The sequence below is a fragment of the Rhea americana genome, unplaced genomic scaffold, assembly GCF_003343005.1.
Source record: "Rhea americana isolate MKP2758 unplaced genomic scaffold, rheAme1 scaffold_76, whole genome shotgun sequence".
Lineage (NCBI taxonomy): Eukaryota > Metazoa > Chordata > Aves > Rheiformes > Rheidae > Rhea > Rhea americana.
The window spans coordinates 2,146,880-2,163,275 of NW_028186934.1; the positions used below are offsets into that span (position 1 = coordinate 2,146,880).

The 16,396-nt window shown below is 42.9% G+C and overlaps 1 protein-coding gene and 1 long non-coding RNA gene across 2 annotated transcripts in view; one reads left to right on the plus strand and one right to left on the minus strand.

The window, feature by feature from the left end:
- Positions 1–356, minus strand: part of LOC146585815 (uncharacterized) — a 2,888-nt gene extending 2,532 nt beyond the window's left edge. Inside the window, exon 1 of the long non-coding RNA XR_014897923.1 lies at positions 87–356. This is a non-coding gene — a long non-coding RNA (uncharacterized LOC146585815). The remainder of the gene's footprint in view (positions 1–86) is intronic.
- Positions 1–16,396, plus strand: part of MECOM (MDS1 and EVI1 complex locus) — a 384,872-nt gene that overhangs the window by 276,071 nt on the left and 92,405 nt on the right. The gene's annotated exons all lie outside the window — the stretch shown is intronic.

Below are 16,396 nucleotides of genomic sequence, written 5' to 3' on the forward strand. Positions count from 1 at the left end.
AAGGGGCTGCTCGCTAGGGCGGCAGCTCATCGCATAGCTGGAATTTCCCGCGCGCTGTTCGCGGATCGCTAATGTTGTTTACCCACCCTCCCGGCACCGATACTCGCTGCCTGTCCTCCGAGAGGATTTTCCACTAATTAGGGGGACTCGAAGGGTGTTTGCTGCTGCTCAGACTTCGGGGTGTCTTTTGTTTTCCTTCCTTCTCYTTTCCGGCAGGGCCTCCGGGGCCGTTCCGTTCTCGAGCCGAGGACGCCCTGCTCCCCCCAGCGAAGGAAGGAGCCAATGCGAAATTCTTTTGATATCTCGTGATGTAACGGTGGTCAAACATTTCCTGCTCGACATTTTTTCCGATGTATCTGTGGTTCTTTTCCCAGGATTTCGGTGTGCCGTGCCTTGCCAGGCGCTCCAGGCAGCCGAGCGACGCATCGCCCCGGAGGGGCTCTGCCCGGCAGCCGCTGCGGCCGCCCTCGCCCGGCGTGTCCGACCGTGCCCGGGAGGAAATAACCCCGCGAGCGCTCCCCCGCGCCGTGCAAACGCCTGAAATGAAACACATCTTTTCTCATTCTTGCCGGGCTCTCCCTAATAACCGCGGCTCTGCGCTGAGGTGAAATTTAACACTAGAATATTAGTTTTATTCCAGCTAATTATGTTAGCGCTGGTGAACCCTTGGATGGAGGGTTGGTCTGTTTCTAGTTATCCTGCCAAGTTTTTGCCTTGACGGAGGGGGTCTGGTGCAGACTACTTGGCCTCCCAACCTCTGTAACCCCTGGTTTCCTCTCTCTTCTGAATCGCAAGTTTATGTTCTCCCCTTCTGTGAAAAGATTGAAAGCTTATTCGAGTACAAACTGACCCCAAAAGCAGTAGTAATTTTTAGTAGATCTTTTCTTATCAAAATATTTCTGCTGAAAAATAAGGTAAACGCAGTTGTGACTGCTGATAGAAAGGAATCTGGCTATTAATAAAAAGCAGACAAGGATTTTTGAAACAGGGCTTCCACTGTTACAGTTTAGACACTTTCTATTACTTTATTTAGTGCAACACCTGTGGCTGCTCACATTGCTCCTGGCTGAAACAGTCCAGGCCCGCACAGAACAAAACACGGCGGTTTCATTACCTGATTTGCACTTCCCATCGGTGCTGCGGCGAGGCGCAGCTCCGGCGAGCCGGGCGCGGGCACCGCGGCGGGCAGGGGCCCCGCAGCAGGCGGCAGCTCCCGCGCCGGGGGCGGCTCGCTGGACGCGCAGAGGGCTCGAGATGCCGTGCGCCGTGGCTGAGCCATCGCTCGCGCTCTCCTGCGCGCCCACCTCCATGACCTCCCCGTGCCCTCCCTGGCTCTGAGGAGGGGAAGGTCTTAAGCTCTGCGGATGACCCAAGAGAAAACTTTCAGGTATCTCTTCACTTAGGTTGTCCTTCAAGACATGCTTGAATGATTAAAATTACCTAATGACATCACCTTGTGTTCCTGCTTTCTACAGAGATGCTCAGTGTTTTCAAAGAACCAGATATTCCTGCTTAAATAATTGAGTCAAGAATATCTGATCGGTTTTGGAGGTGGTCGTTGCGTCCCCAGACCTTTGCGGTCCTGCCTCCAGAAGACATACGCTTTTGTCCGCTGATAGCCGTGCAAGCGGTGTTGCTCCTCCTCTGCAGGAGGACGACCACGTTGCCCCGGCGGGATGTAAGCAGTTGGATGGATTTGCTAAATCTCATGCTCTTCTTCCGCTAGCCAACATTGCCATTAGGTTTTAGTCACCAGCTTCCCAATGTTCATCCAGCCTGTGGGTTTGGATAGTGTAGGTCTAAAAGTTTTAATTGTCCATTCTGCAAGAAATACTTCTACATAGGTTCGAAATGCAGTAATTACAGAGCCTGGCTGCAAGAGGTGCATTTGTGTATTTGTGTGGCAAAAATTCTTTCTTTTAAGTATTAGGAGAAACAAGAATAYAGATGTGCATCATAGCCTTTAGATTCTAGTTGCTCTGGGCCTAGAAGTCCTGACCAATGATTCCTTATTTGTCTGGGGATGAAAGTGGATTTTGAGGATATTTAGGAAGCTTTAAAAAGACAAACAAAATTCAGGTGCTTACAGACTTTAAATGGGCCTCCATGGGCTCTTCCTCTGGGTTTCCATAAATATGAACTCCTGAGATTTACTGTGGAAATATCTGTATGTCTAACAAAATAATTTACCTTCTGCTTGATAAATATATAGACAGTAAAACACTGGTAAGCTAGTCATTTAAATTAGCGACAGGAAATGGAATTCCAGTGTTTTGACACTGTACTGAAAGAACCTTCTGAACTTAAAGTGTGGGAAAAAGTTGCTCAGGCTCCTTACTACTCCATTTGTGTAGGCAAGATACTTCTACAAACATATTTAATCACAAGAAAAAAATATAAGCATATGAACACTAAATTAAAGAATGTTTAAAAATACATACATACAGCACTTAATTAATTGTCTTGACCAACCTAATTCAGTGATAYGCACTTCTTTTAGCTCATATTTCAATATGAGTTTTATTGGACTTTCATAGCCCTGCTCAGTTCCAACCAGAAAGCGCTGGGGCTTTCCCAGCCCTGACTCCTTTGGGTCCAATTCTATTTTTCTTTTTCAAGATCTGATCCTGCTCCCATTGTATTCTAAGACAAAACCTTCAATAACGTCAGGAAATCGTCAGCCTTTATTCCCATTGAGGCTGGTGGGAAGCCGACCTGGATAAGAATTGCCAGGTTCTTGTGTTTTCCTAAACTAAACAATCCAGACTCCTTTCRTTCCCTCTCATAGATGGTCTATCCAAGTAACCCTGTTGTGAACCTGCTCCAGCCTTATTTTATTGGGGGTGGGTGACTACRTTGTACCTAATGTCCCTAAGGTCTCAGTGATGCCTTGCGTAATAGAGTGAACAATCTCTTTACTTAATTCATCCTAGATATACTCTTCCCCTTATCAAGGTGTGTCTCACTGATACCACGTAGTCCTCCGTAAGAACCAGTACATGAGTCTTTCTCAGTTCTAAAGGGTAAAGGCCAGGTTTTAGTTTATAACAGGCAACATGCTGTTTGTACTATTAAATATCATCCCATTTCTACTATATCAGCTTTGAAGGGCATCCAGTTCTTCATATAAAATACTCTAATCCTCACCTCTATTCACAGTGTTTCTCAAATCGGTGCTAAAAACACGTTTTGTTTACACACACCTAATTTCTATGCTAAGATTACTAATGAAAATATTAAATAAGTGCAGTTGGAAAATTGCCCTATGTAAGAGTAATCTTTCTCCAACTCCTATCACTTGTCTTTTGCTTTCAATATCTCATTCTTGACATTTCCAGACAAAATGGAAGATAGCTGAAAATGATGTGAGAGAAGAACTGGAATAAATGCAAGTGTTKTGTGGTCTTCAGCACAAGTTTGCACAGCCAGATGTGCAGTGTGCTTGAATAACCACCTGGTTGTATTGCAAAGCAGCAGTCAGGTTACTTGAAGCAACCGCCGACCTTTGGAGCTTCTTGTGTTGCTAGAGCAAACTGCGTAGACTGCATTCCTGCTATGAGTTACTGTTACAAACACTTAACTTTCAGTGATCTCCAGCTCTCTGTGGACTAGGATGCTGAAACTTCTTCAGGGCTTGGTATACTGCCAGCTTTGTATGAGGGAGGAACAGCACCAGCAGCTCAGAAGATTTACTTGCTTTGCTGCACTAGCCAAAGCTAATGAAGAGACTACGTTGCTGGAAATGCAACGTATATACTTTATTACTTTGCAAAATGAGTTTATATTTGAAAGTCACACGAAAACTGATCACCTCTAAGCGAGGAACACTTTTCCTTTTGTGCAGTGAGACCTTTGATTCATGTGATATGCAAAATTTCATCTTAAACTTTGAAATCTTTGGCTATACCTAAAGGAATACAAAGATTTGATCATTCTCCCTGTTTAGTTGCTTTCTCTGCATAGTCTTTCTTTCCATGAATTTAAAAGAGTTTGCTTCCAAAATGTAAAATCACACTGAATTTAAGTAAAGTGACAGCAAGCACTGGTTCATTACATTGTATGTCACAGTAAATCATGGTCCTCCAGCTCTTTTTTGTTAGAGATGCCCTCTGCAATACATTGGCAGATTGGCACTGCTTCTGTCTATTGCCCATGTCACCTTGCTTCCTACTCATGTACAATTACACTCTACATAGGAGCTGCTTTCGCTACTTGCTCTGTTTTAGGCCCTTCCAATAYCGAAGAGAGAAGCTGCTCTGCTTTCAAGGCACTGAAGTGTCCTTGTTTTCTCTTTTAGAGATTTTTCTGACCTCTATCCTTTCCTCTGCCTAGGGGAGGAGGAGAGAATATGCAGCTTCAGGTTAGCTTTGGCTTAGCAGTGCTGTGATGAGTTGTTCACATAATGCCTGCGTTTCTCATCTGAAGACTGCTGAAAAGAACGAGCGCAGGAGACAGAACAAATGGCTAGGCCATTAATAGGGCTGCATGCTTTTAGGTCACTCATGTATAACGATCTACACACTTCAAGTCTTTTTGAAGACTTTACCCTAAATTAAAACCACAATACTTATTTGACTGTGAGATTTCATCTTTGCTRTGGCTTTTCTCATGAAATCCATTTATTTTGCAAAGTTGTTAAATTCATTTGGCCATATTCTTTGTCACTGTTGTTGCACTCCTATAGGGATATCCTGCTATAGATTTGATAAAGACAAAACTGTTCGCAGCTGAGAACGTTATCTCACGCGGTTGAAGTATCATGAGTTTCCTTGTTGTACACTGTCATGCCACGTTGGCGGCTGAGCGTGGCTTTGTGTTTGAAGCCTTCAGGACGAGAATTAACCATGAGGGGGAAAAGGCTCAGGGGAGCCTTGTTTGATTCCTCCCGTGATGAGGATCCAAAGCCCACAGCAACAGGCTTCGAGGTATTTGGGTGATTTGGTTTGATAAGAACCTCCCAGGATTTCACAAGTCAGGGTTTGCGCACGCTTGTGGATGACGATCTGTGGAGCAGTATATTTTGTCGCTAGCAAAGTTAGAGGCTGTGTAATCCCGCGGCTCTCGCCCCTCTCACACAGCACGCCAGCCCTGGGGCACGGCCAAAGCAGAGGCCAACGCGCWTCGCGCTGACTGCGCGCCGGTCCTGCCCGGGACAAAAGGACGTGTCCACCGGGCTGCCCCGTCCGCCTCGGCCCCTCGGCTCCGCTCGGGCGCAGCGCCTCGCGGCCGCTTGGTTTATTTGTTCTGCGATCGCGTGTATGAGCTTCCAGAATTTATGAGATCAAAGGTCAAGTGAAAGGTCACAGGTCACAGGTCAAGTGAGAGGCTAAAATTTGTGAAAGCGAGGAAATGACAGGACAGTGCCAAGTGAAGGTCAAAAGTCAAGTGAAAGGTCCAGCGTGGATGAAAGTGAGCAGCCTGCACGCCGGGCGGACCACACACCGAAGCAGGCCCATGCCCACGTCCTCGTCGGCAAAGTGCCTCTGAAATTTCATTCTCCGGCATGAGAGCSCAGCGTGGAGATGGGCTGAGCAGGCGACATTCGGAGCAGCCTCCAGCGCTGGCTGGGGTACAGCGCGAGGTTGATTGAGGCTGATTTGATCTTGGGCCTGATAGCTATCAACTGTGTTGGATTTTGAGCTTTTCTCACAAAATTTCCACCAGACTGGGACAAGTCRGAGCCTGATTCTCTCCTCTTGCCACCACAAATAGTTACGGTTTTATTCCTTTTTATGAGTTAGTGTCAGTTTGTCCTTCCCRTCTCTTCCACTTCTGCTGCTGTATTTACATGCAAAGTTATTCCTGTATACATGTAAACCAGCTCATACAAAATAACTTCCACCTTTGAAAACTCTTACATCAGAGTACAATTAATTTCCAGTTGATTCTCATTGCAGCTTGCTTTCCTAACAGTGGCGGGAGTCAGCAAGGCACATGCTAACCTTAAGCCCCCACTTTGTCCCCTAGGAATCTGTAACTGTATGGGCAAAGCTTTCCTATCTGTTCTTCTAAAACGAAAACCAGAGAAAATTCAGTGCTGGTCAAGGCATCAGTTCATCTGAAATAGCTGGGTTTAGACCTGCCTCTGTTTTGAGATGCCTTTCTCCTGTTTGTGTTTCGGCTCAAGAGAGTTAAGCAACGTGTAGCATCCGCGTGAGTCACTGCCTTATTGCTGAGAGAAAGTACAGGCAAAACTGATGTCATCCTCGCGCCCCCTCAAGTAATTTCTTACATCACATAGACTTCAAATAAAATATTGATGTCTAATTTTTAATGCAGCGCATAAACCAATCAGCGGAACAAAGTTTGTATTGATACACCTATCTGTAAAGCGAAGGACATGGCAAGAATTAGGCTCCGTATTAAAAAYGGAGAGGCCCTCTCTCCCCTCCTAAACAGCTTCCTTGCTCTCGTGATAAGCCACRGTCTCTGATGGCACAACTCCTGGAAGCTGTCTTCCAATAAAAAAAAATCTTGTCAGTAGTTGATACGCTACAGCCCCAGTATGAGAGGAAATCCTGCTGAAGAGATGACTCCTGTGTGTATCCTTGAAAACAGTAAGGCTTACATACTTTCACAGCGAGCCATCTTTGCAGCGTGCCTTCTCCTCACCCCTCTAACACTTACCCCGTGGCAACTGGGATGCAAACTATCCCTGTTGCACAGCACTTTCATGGTGGAGTTTGAAGCCAAGAACCATCTCTGTAACCTGTTTGTCCAGCTTTCCAACACCCTGTGAAAATGTGAGGCCKGGAGTGAAACACTGTACCTGATGAGAGAGAGGCTGAGATCTTGATGCCAATCCCTGGCCAGTCAGTCTTCCTGTAAGCTTGGCATTTATGCTAAATAAGAGCAACAAGAGATTAAAAATAGCAAGAGATCATAAAATGTTCTTGGATGTAAACCCAGATTCACAAAAGGATTTAGGTGCTGCAACAGTGAGGTTTTCAGCATCTAATCATTAAGCATCTGGCTCCAGCAACAGCTTTCCTGCAGCAAAATCTACAGCCTTGAGTGAGGTGCCCCAGCTCCTCCTAGAGCGCGTGGGGTGAGCAGCCCCAGGATGGGGTTTGCAAAGCCAGCGTGCTACAGGCATCTAAATTACCCAGCAGGAACCACTACGACATGGATGGCATCTTAAATCCTCCTCTTCTGTCTCCCAGCACAGAGTCATAGGATAAAATTGATTTAAGCCACTTAGATTATATTAATTTCATGTTGGTTCCATGGGGAACATAATCATCTGCTAGCTGGTATTCTCTTGCTTCAAATTACATGGAGTGCTATTTATTCTTAAGAGTAGTTTTCTTGCTAGGAATTACAGTGAATCACATCTTTGTGTCATCTGCTGMACATTTGTCATCTGCCTTGCATGGTTCCCCGCAGTATGAGGACCGTTTGAGAGTGGCGTGTTGATACTTTTTTTAGACTAACTATGGATATAGAATTCCTAGGCGAAATCCTGTCACATTCTCTAAATACTAGTAAATAAGTATCTACTTACAACTGTTTTTCTTTGGAATAGTAAACTATAACCTCTTGTAGGAGTGTTCAGTGTTCTCTGGGAAACTGGATTGACAAAGAAACCTCTGAAGTCATCTAAGGCCAAATTCTTTCCACAGAAATCTGTATGTCTGGGACCTGCTGAACTTGCACATGTATAGCTGAGGGCAGATTTTGACCCTAGGTAAGCAAACAGCTAAGACGAAAGAGTTGTTTACTTTTCCTAAGTTTGGCCTTTCCTAGATATTAATATTACTCTCATAAATTTTGTTGATCTGCACTTTCAGAAGTTAAGACTCCAGGCCCAGAGAATGAAATACAGCAATCTGATCGCAAACAGCCAGAGTCAGGCTCCAAAAGACAGGAGTTTTTGAGAGACACGAACAATATTTAGAGAGCTGGTTAATATTAATTCCTTTGGGAACTGTAAGTCTGGCCATTAATAGGCTTAGAGTGATAAAAACAGCAATATGGTGTGCGCGTACAGACGATATTGTCAAAGAGAAGCAATTAGTAGGAGAGAAAGCATGAGCACACGCACATATGGTGAGCAGGCTGAAATGAGAGGACTGCCAGCTATACCCTAAAGGAGTTAATGGCAAAAGAAGAATGAAACAGTAGCACAGTTTGTTACTCACCTAAACAGAGCTTAGAATCTTTTTTCACTCAAACAGCTTTAGCTGCTGAACTGAAAAAAAGAGAGGGGCAAGGAGGAGTATGAGATGAATTTTATCAACCTTTTTGCAGTAACTAGCTACATTCTCTCCCTGCCTGTCGCTAAGGCCCTAACTGAAGACATCAGACAAATGCATGTTGTCTACCTACCTACGTGTGTTTGACTGAGACTTGAGAGTGTGATTATTTGCCAGAGGAACTCTTAGAAATTGGGGTTGAAAGCCATGGCCTGAGTCTCTCCGGAGTCAACAGAAATACTAGCGGCTTCATCCCAATATGAAGTGCCCCCACTCCTGCCCCAGTCTAACTTGTCAAGTATTTTAAACTGGCCAAATATTATGTTCCCTATGAACTCTTCTAATCTTGGCCCAGGACTGTTTGAGTGCCCTCTTGCAGGCTCACAGACTGTGATCGTGATTTCAGCGTGGTTCAAGGAGCCAAGGAGAGMCTGCAGCACGGTGCTTGGCGGCTACGTGAACCCCGTTCTGATCTTACCGATAACGGACCGACTTATCTTCCGAGTGTGTTCAGGGCCTGACTAGGAGTTTACAGGGCRGCTAAAATACTCTCCGTATCCCTGAAAAAAAAAGTTATTGTAAACATAGCCCTACCAGCCTTTGACCTGAATGAGAGCTTTTGCATTTTGGCTTTTGAAAGGTATACACCTGTCACTCTAAAACAGAGCAGATGGGGTATAATCTTATCTGCTAACCTTAGATTTGTTGTCAGAAGGAAGTGAGCTAAGGGCAAGTGGTAAAAGCGATACATTTATTCTCTGGTGCGGGCTATGCTTTTTACTCAATACATTGGCTAAAGAAATGGGTGAATGGGAACATTTTGACTTCCCATGAACAATCACGTTCCCAATTCTTATCTTTAAGTTATCGAACAAATAATAGGTTTTATAGGAACAAAAGATCCTGGAAGCAAACTGGCCTGTTTTACTGATTCTTGTAAGTGGAAAGGTTATTTTGGTTACTTTTCTCATTCTCACCAATATTTTTTGGCCTGTTCTCTTCATTACACAGATTGCTACTGAAAAATGCTAGCATTTGTCGAGCGTTTTGCCAAGGCTGGCACCAAAGATAGTCCCATTCTCTTCTTTTGCACATACTTCCTAAGACAAATCTGTGCAACCTGCAGCATAGTGCTGGCAAATAATGACTTTTTATTAGTATTGACTGCTGCTCCTTCCTATTCCAGCTGATGTCCTATTACTCTCTTTCTCCTGCTGATTATTTAGACAGTGTTGCACCGATTGTAGCAATTGCATTTTTTTTTAATATATATAATATAAAGAGGGCTAAATAGCAGGAATGTAGTGTTGCTGCTTTTGGAATTGGCTGATTGTGCTTTCACTAAAATTTTGCCTTTTAAGAATTGTGCATAACTTCAGAGTTCCAGGTCTGATTATACGGTCAGCAAAGAAAAGAGTAATCACTCAAGCTTCAGTGAGCCTAATCGCTCCCYGTGGAGTGATAATTATTGTCCTTCACTGCGCTCAAGACACAAGCAGTGTCTGGTCTGTCACATAGCTTTACTTGCTTCCTGCCCTGTATTATGATATTAAATCCTCCAACTGGCAAACCATTTTGACTCTCTAGAATAAAAGAACATCAGAAAAAGATTCTGCTTGCTGAAGCAGCACACTGAAATATTCACACAATAAAACACAACACCTTATATATCATTCATTGAAAGGAAAAAAAAAAGCATCAGGAAAGTTTCCAAAATGAAAACTACTAAAAGCTATGTCAAATATGGGCATTTATCATTTATATTTAGAAAACAGGAAATGATTTGGCATCTCTCTTCCTGAAAAGAATGTGGAAGATGAATCTGTGACTGCGGAGCATAATTATTTACAATTCTGAATACAAAAACCTGCAAACCACTACTGAAAGCAGGCCAGCAAATAGTGAAACTATCCAAATGATCTGAAAAGGAACAGAAAGTGCCAAAAGGCTGAGCACTTCTTAAAACTTGATCTGTGCTCAAGGGCTTTGTAGCTAATTTAGAAAGAATTGGAATGAGTTTGGGAGTCTGGGGGAGTTGGAGGAAAGTACAAAGACTGTTTCCCAGATCAGCGATTGGGAAAGATTGGAGTAAGCCAGAATTTGTATTTTTGTACCTACTGGAAATACTAGATACCACTCTGTTTTGTTTAATTTCTAATTTCAGTAATAYACTAATAGCAATAGTATCCCACAAGCCAGGCAGGCCTGCACACTGAAGATGGTGCTGTTYGTATCCCACGTTTGCCATCCCTTACAGCGTGGGGCGAATCTGAAGCCCACTGAAGTCAACAGGAGTCTTTCAGTGGGATTTGGATCAAACTCCTTACTTCTATGTATACATATTTTAACAATTCATATTTCAGGAGCAGTTCAGTAATGAGGGAGCACAAGCCAAGGTTTTCATATTGGTGTCTATTTAGGTAAAATATTTCTCCTTCCAGCRCCAGCTTCACATACGGCATTTTGTGCCATCGTACAACGTTTCAATTGCTCGGTGCATCCAGGTTCTGCAGAATCAGCCTCTCAGCCTGTGAACCTGGCTCCTAAGAAAAAGCTTGTTGTGGTTAGCTCATAGTGTGCTTTGGAAAGAGAGCAAATAGTAAGCTTTGGGACTGTGTATTACAAAAATATCGATTATACTTCCCACATACGTTATGGCTGTGAAACGGTCTCGACACGGCCCGATCGAAGGGGTGCCGCACCACAGTGTGATGCAGAGGTGGCTGTTGATATGAACAGATGCTGCAGTAATCCCGGGGATTTTCCTGCTTGAGGCAGGGACTGAAAAAACTGTGAAATGATTTTCCGGGTAGGATTCACATTTGGGAAGAAAGCAAAGCTAACTGTTATGAAAAGCAGCCAAAAGTTTTTAGAAATGAATGCATAAAATTAGGCTCCTAAACCTATCTTAAGGCTTCTAAATACATTTGGCTTGGCTTACAAAATTCTGGCACTGAGGATCCACATGTCCAGTTAACAACTCTTCCTATTACATTTTAATGAAAAAGCAAAACTGAGAAACTAGATGGTATCTTTGACAAAGAACCATCTATAAGAGAAAGACTTTTTCAGCAATGCAATTGCTATAGCTGCAAAATGAGCTTAGGAATTCACATATTCCAAGTAAATATTTATCGTTATTAAATGGTTGGCCCCAAAAGCAAGCATTCATATTCTGGCTAACCATGTGGAAACTGAGTTCATGCACATGTTGCCGGCCCTGGGCCCTGTCCCACATCATTAATCTGTGATAAGCATAAAGGGAGGAAGAGGCTGGGCGTACTGGGAGGCTGCGTGCTTGGGCCTGCCGTGCAAACACCAAGATTATGTAACAGCAGCACAACAGAGTGGCTGTCGCTAAAATCAGGCACTTACCTCCAGCAGCAGTGAAATTTATAGTAGCATTTCTCTTTTTTTTCCTACCCTACGTAAAGGGAGTGCTGCAATGAAGATAAGTATTATGCTTTTTGCAAATGTCTGGTTTTATAGCATGCRCCACAGCACTTGAGTTAGTACAACACCCTCCTCTGAAGGGCCATAGCAGTGTATGCTAAAACTGGAGGTATTTCCCCAACCCTTTTTTCCTGCATTATTTATGTATCTATGAGATACTTTTAGTTCCACCATTAATTGATGTGCTTCCCACATTGTAACATCTTTAAAATTGTGTTTGAATTTTTGAAGTTTCATCTGATTGCGAATGCATTAATTAGCACCCTTTCATGACTAGCAGGAAGAAATGATACGTGCTGGCAAAATCACTGAGTGCAGAAAAACATTGTAAAAGAAATACAGAAGAAAGAATTGGGTTAAAAYCAACCTGAAGTTTTGGAATTTCTTTGTAATTTTTAGGAGTTTGACTCAAAACTGATTAAGTCCAGTACGCTGGGCCTCGCAGAGGCAGAAACTTGTTTCCCAGAAGTGCTAAATTATCTTTGTTCGGAATTTAAGTAATTCATTACATCATCCAGAAAAAAAATGCTATTTTGACAGAAAACTATGTAGAATATGCATTTATTATTAAAGAAATTCTAAAGTATGATGTATATGGGCTAGAGTCTGAGGAAAATCGAAGCGGGTGGTTTTGTATTTCACTGTATATCAATACTAATGTATTTAGGGACTGCAACATACATTTTATGGGACTAGTAGGGCTGAACCCAAGTCCATCAATTCAATAAGGAACAAGACCCATGCACATAAGCAGCACTATATATACACTGTCCAAAGCGCTTTGGTATTTATGGTAGGCTCGACTGGGTGAATGAGGGATATAATATTAAATCTAACTTTGAGTTTTTCATGAACTTTTTCTTTTTCTTTTCTTTTCTGGTTGGTACTGTGACCATGTGCTAATTTCTGTGGGTATCTGTTCTCTATCATTAGTAAGTCTTTCTGGTGTTTTAAAATCCATTTCCCATGAATTCCTCATCATAATGAGTATTTTAAAACCTGAATTTTTTTGACCAAAATCATTATTGTTTGCTCATACAAAACCTATTAAAGATTCCTTACATGACAGACCGCTGGTATGAGAACAAGGGTTTTTTCTGAGCTACCACAGTAAAGTATTTGCATGATTGCTAATGATCTGTCCGTGCTACTTGCAGCTATGTGCTATTTGTAACGACTCTTGCCTTCACCAGCCTAAATTATTAACGCTTTCTATTGGTCAAAGAAAACACTCCTCTAAAGAGCTCTGGAGGCCTAATTCAGGCTTTTCTAACCGCTCCATTTTGGAGTACAGAATCTTAAATGGTTTCATCCAATACRAAATAATACCAGTGAAAGGGCTTCCACTCACTTCAGTGGGAACCCAGTATGGCCCTAACCCCCTACAATCATTATTTCCTAGTTTTTCCTAATTAGGGAGTTGCAGATTGCCCCCCATGATCAATACTTACTATGAAGAATGAGATCAGGCATGGAAAGTTGCAACCTAAGAGGATTTATTCTTTGCCATTGTGATTGGTTAGGGATAAAAGCTGGTGGAATACAAAACCCTTCAGAGTCTTAACTACAGTGTTGAACACTATAATTATTTAAAAAAATACATATCCTGCCTCTGCTTAGAAGCCTGTTTGCTATAATTCACCCCTGTGTTAATAGCCTCCTAACATATATGAACGTATGCTAAAATGGGTTTTAAACTACTAGATTTATGGCTTGGCAGACTGGTAAATGCACAATTATAGTTCATAATAGGTAGGTATCTGCTGTCCATTGATTTTTCTCCTGTTCTATTTCCTTCCCGAGTGATGTCATTAGATATTGTGCAGATGACTAATAGTTCTAAGGAATGACATTCCCGAGCCAGAATGCCCCATGGTGGTATTCCCGCACGGGCGTCTGCACCCTCCGCCGTAAAATGGCAAAAACACCCTAAGCGTTTCTCCTAAAAAAGATCTTCGGTCGTGCCAAATCTGCGGTGGATCTGCTGCATAGAGGCAATTCAGCTAGGAAAAAAAGAAGAAACCACAAAAGCTGTTTAGGAACTTTGAATATCTTTCTAATCAGATTGCTGCGAGTGAATTTGGACATGTATCTATTCATTCTGTGGTAACGGAAGTAAAGTAACTATCCAGTGAGCTATCTAGCTTTCCCAGAATTGTTTGTACTGCTGACCTTTATATCTACTCATTTATCCTAATTGTTTTTAGCTGTTTGAGGAAGAATCTCAGATGAGGAAAGCAACTCAATATGTATCAGAGATCCTATCTGGTACAACTTTTGTTTTAATTTAAAGCAGACCAGCATAATTTTATGTGCTGGTTACATAGTACCAAAGGCAGGAATTCTGTTGTGGGATTTTTTAATAAAACCGTAGGCCCAACACAGAGGTCCCTGGACATGGGGAGTGTGATCTGGGGGTGGGACTGTTTATACACGTCTTGCCCAAATGGATTTCTTGATGTTCTCTGGCTGGAGCAGCTTTTGATGTGGTACTTTTYAGCTGGACAGTGGGGAGCACCATTTTAGGGAGGTGGCCAAACTGGCTCAGTCAGCTTTGTCTGAATCCAAGAGAGGAGAAATCCATTCCTAGGGTGTTACACCAGGAAATATGGCTCTCGATATACATAAAACTCCCTCTCCAAGTGGAATTTCCCAGATAAAACAAGAATATTGAGTTCCCTCTGTATCTCCTGTTTGCAGTCGAAGTTGAGCATGCTTCACTCCTTCCAGGGATGTATTAAATCTTACAGGATGCTGCAATAGTCGCGTTTTTCTTCCTCCTTCCATCAAATTCCAATCTCTGGGAAGGAGCAGAGGGCTTGTGACATATACAAAGTGTTTGCTGACGGTTAATAGAAAAGAATCTGCGTTATCCCATAAACACGCCCCGAACTTCCAACTCCGATGGAGCTCAGATTCAAACAGTAGCTCCGACTGCTGCAGAGCGATTGTGGAGCAGAATAGCGAAGTGATATGCAAAAGCTCACACTAAGTATATCTCCTTGCTTTAGAATTCCTGCATTTACTACTAATGCAAGCAATAGCCTTTGAACTCTAATCTGGTGTCTCCAGAGCACTTCATAACCAAAGGCACATCTTTCATCATAACAGGGTGACAGTGATCCAGTCTTGTAGAGYGTTTGGTACAGTCCCAAAGCAAGATAATAAGCAAGATAGTATTGTAGGCTTTGCATTTCTGAGCATACCAGCCTTTACAGAGGCATTTCACGGATCCTCCTTCACGACTTCCCTGTGACATAAAGAAATATTAATATCCTTGTTTTGCATACAAGGAAAAGGAAATACAGCATTTCTGTGAGTTTCCCTCTGTTCATGCATTGTCACCGGCAAAWATATTCCTTCATCTTTTACTGTAATTATTACTCAAATGATTGCTCACRATCTGATGAGAAAAATACACTAGAAAGGTTATTCCACTGTTGCCTGTTTTGGGAGACAAAGCAGAAGAACAACAACTCTCCTTTTATAGTCCGAGTGGGCAATGGGGAGGACTTTCCTCCTGGCGATGGAGGGCAGGGAGCCACCACCGAGCTGACTGATGCTGTTGAAGAGAGAGCAGCGCCAGAGGACAAAACGTACACCTCCACACGGCAGCAAAGCAGGCACCTGTAGCAAATATTTTATCTGTTTAGAATATCTTATTAGCTAGCTGGTATTGTCACCAAGCGTGGTCRTGAAATACAATACTAGTCTTAACCACCTAGAATTTAGGAGAGTTGGATATTTCTAATACTTAGTTGAATTCACCTTGCCGGATCATAAAATATTACGATACAAGCCAGCTTTTCTTTCCATATTAAATACATTTCCATCCTCACCTGTAAACTGTTTGCAACAGTTGCTCGGCTGAAGGAGCAGACATCTCATGTTGTTCTTGGCCGGGGCTCGGGCGTCAGCTGGAGCGCTGGGTTAGCCGAGCCCTGGCTTTGCTGCTGCTCGTYCGCAGCCGCGCTCCCGGGAACGTGCGCACCCACAGGGGCCCTCGCCCCGCAGCGCGGCCCTCCGCTGCACGGCTTTCCGCCTGGGGAAAACACGGAGATTTGGAGGGTTCCGAGGGAGACCTCAAAATTGCGCTGATTTTTTACTGAGCTCCTCTGAACCTCTCTGTAAATTCTAGGCTTTAGTTTTATGCAACACCGTTAGTAAAACAAATTTGTTCCAGGGGATTTTAAAGGGATGCATCCTTTCTGCTTTTATTGAAACGATGTTGCGATCTCACTGTTTTGATGGGCAAGGCTCAGTTCCTAATTTAAAGCAGACCAGCATAATTTTATGTGCTGGTTACATAGTACCAAAGGCAGGAATTTTGTTGTGGCATTGATTTTTTATTCAGCTTTTTATGTGTCTTCAATGTGATTATGTGATTATGAAAACAGTAACTGAATTTGAAAAACCTTTTTTTTTCCAACTTCAGCAGTGTTACTACATATAAGTGTAGATAAATGACCAGAAGAAAATTTCACAACATTAGTGTTTACACGTAATCTGGCAATGAGCTATAATTTGATTGGTAAAAAAATCATTTGGTGTACCTCTGCCCCTATTCTGCCGGATAATGAAAATTTATATCTATGTTTCAGACATCTGGGGAGGATGTGACAGCTTTGGGGCTGAATGAAAGATTATGCCACAGTGACCCCTGTCAGCATTTCCTCGCAGACCGGTTACCCGAAACCCAGTGGCAGTTAGACTTCTTCTTTCTTCTTTTTTTCTTCTTCTTTTTCTTT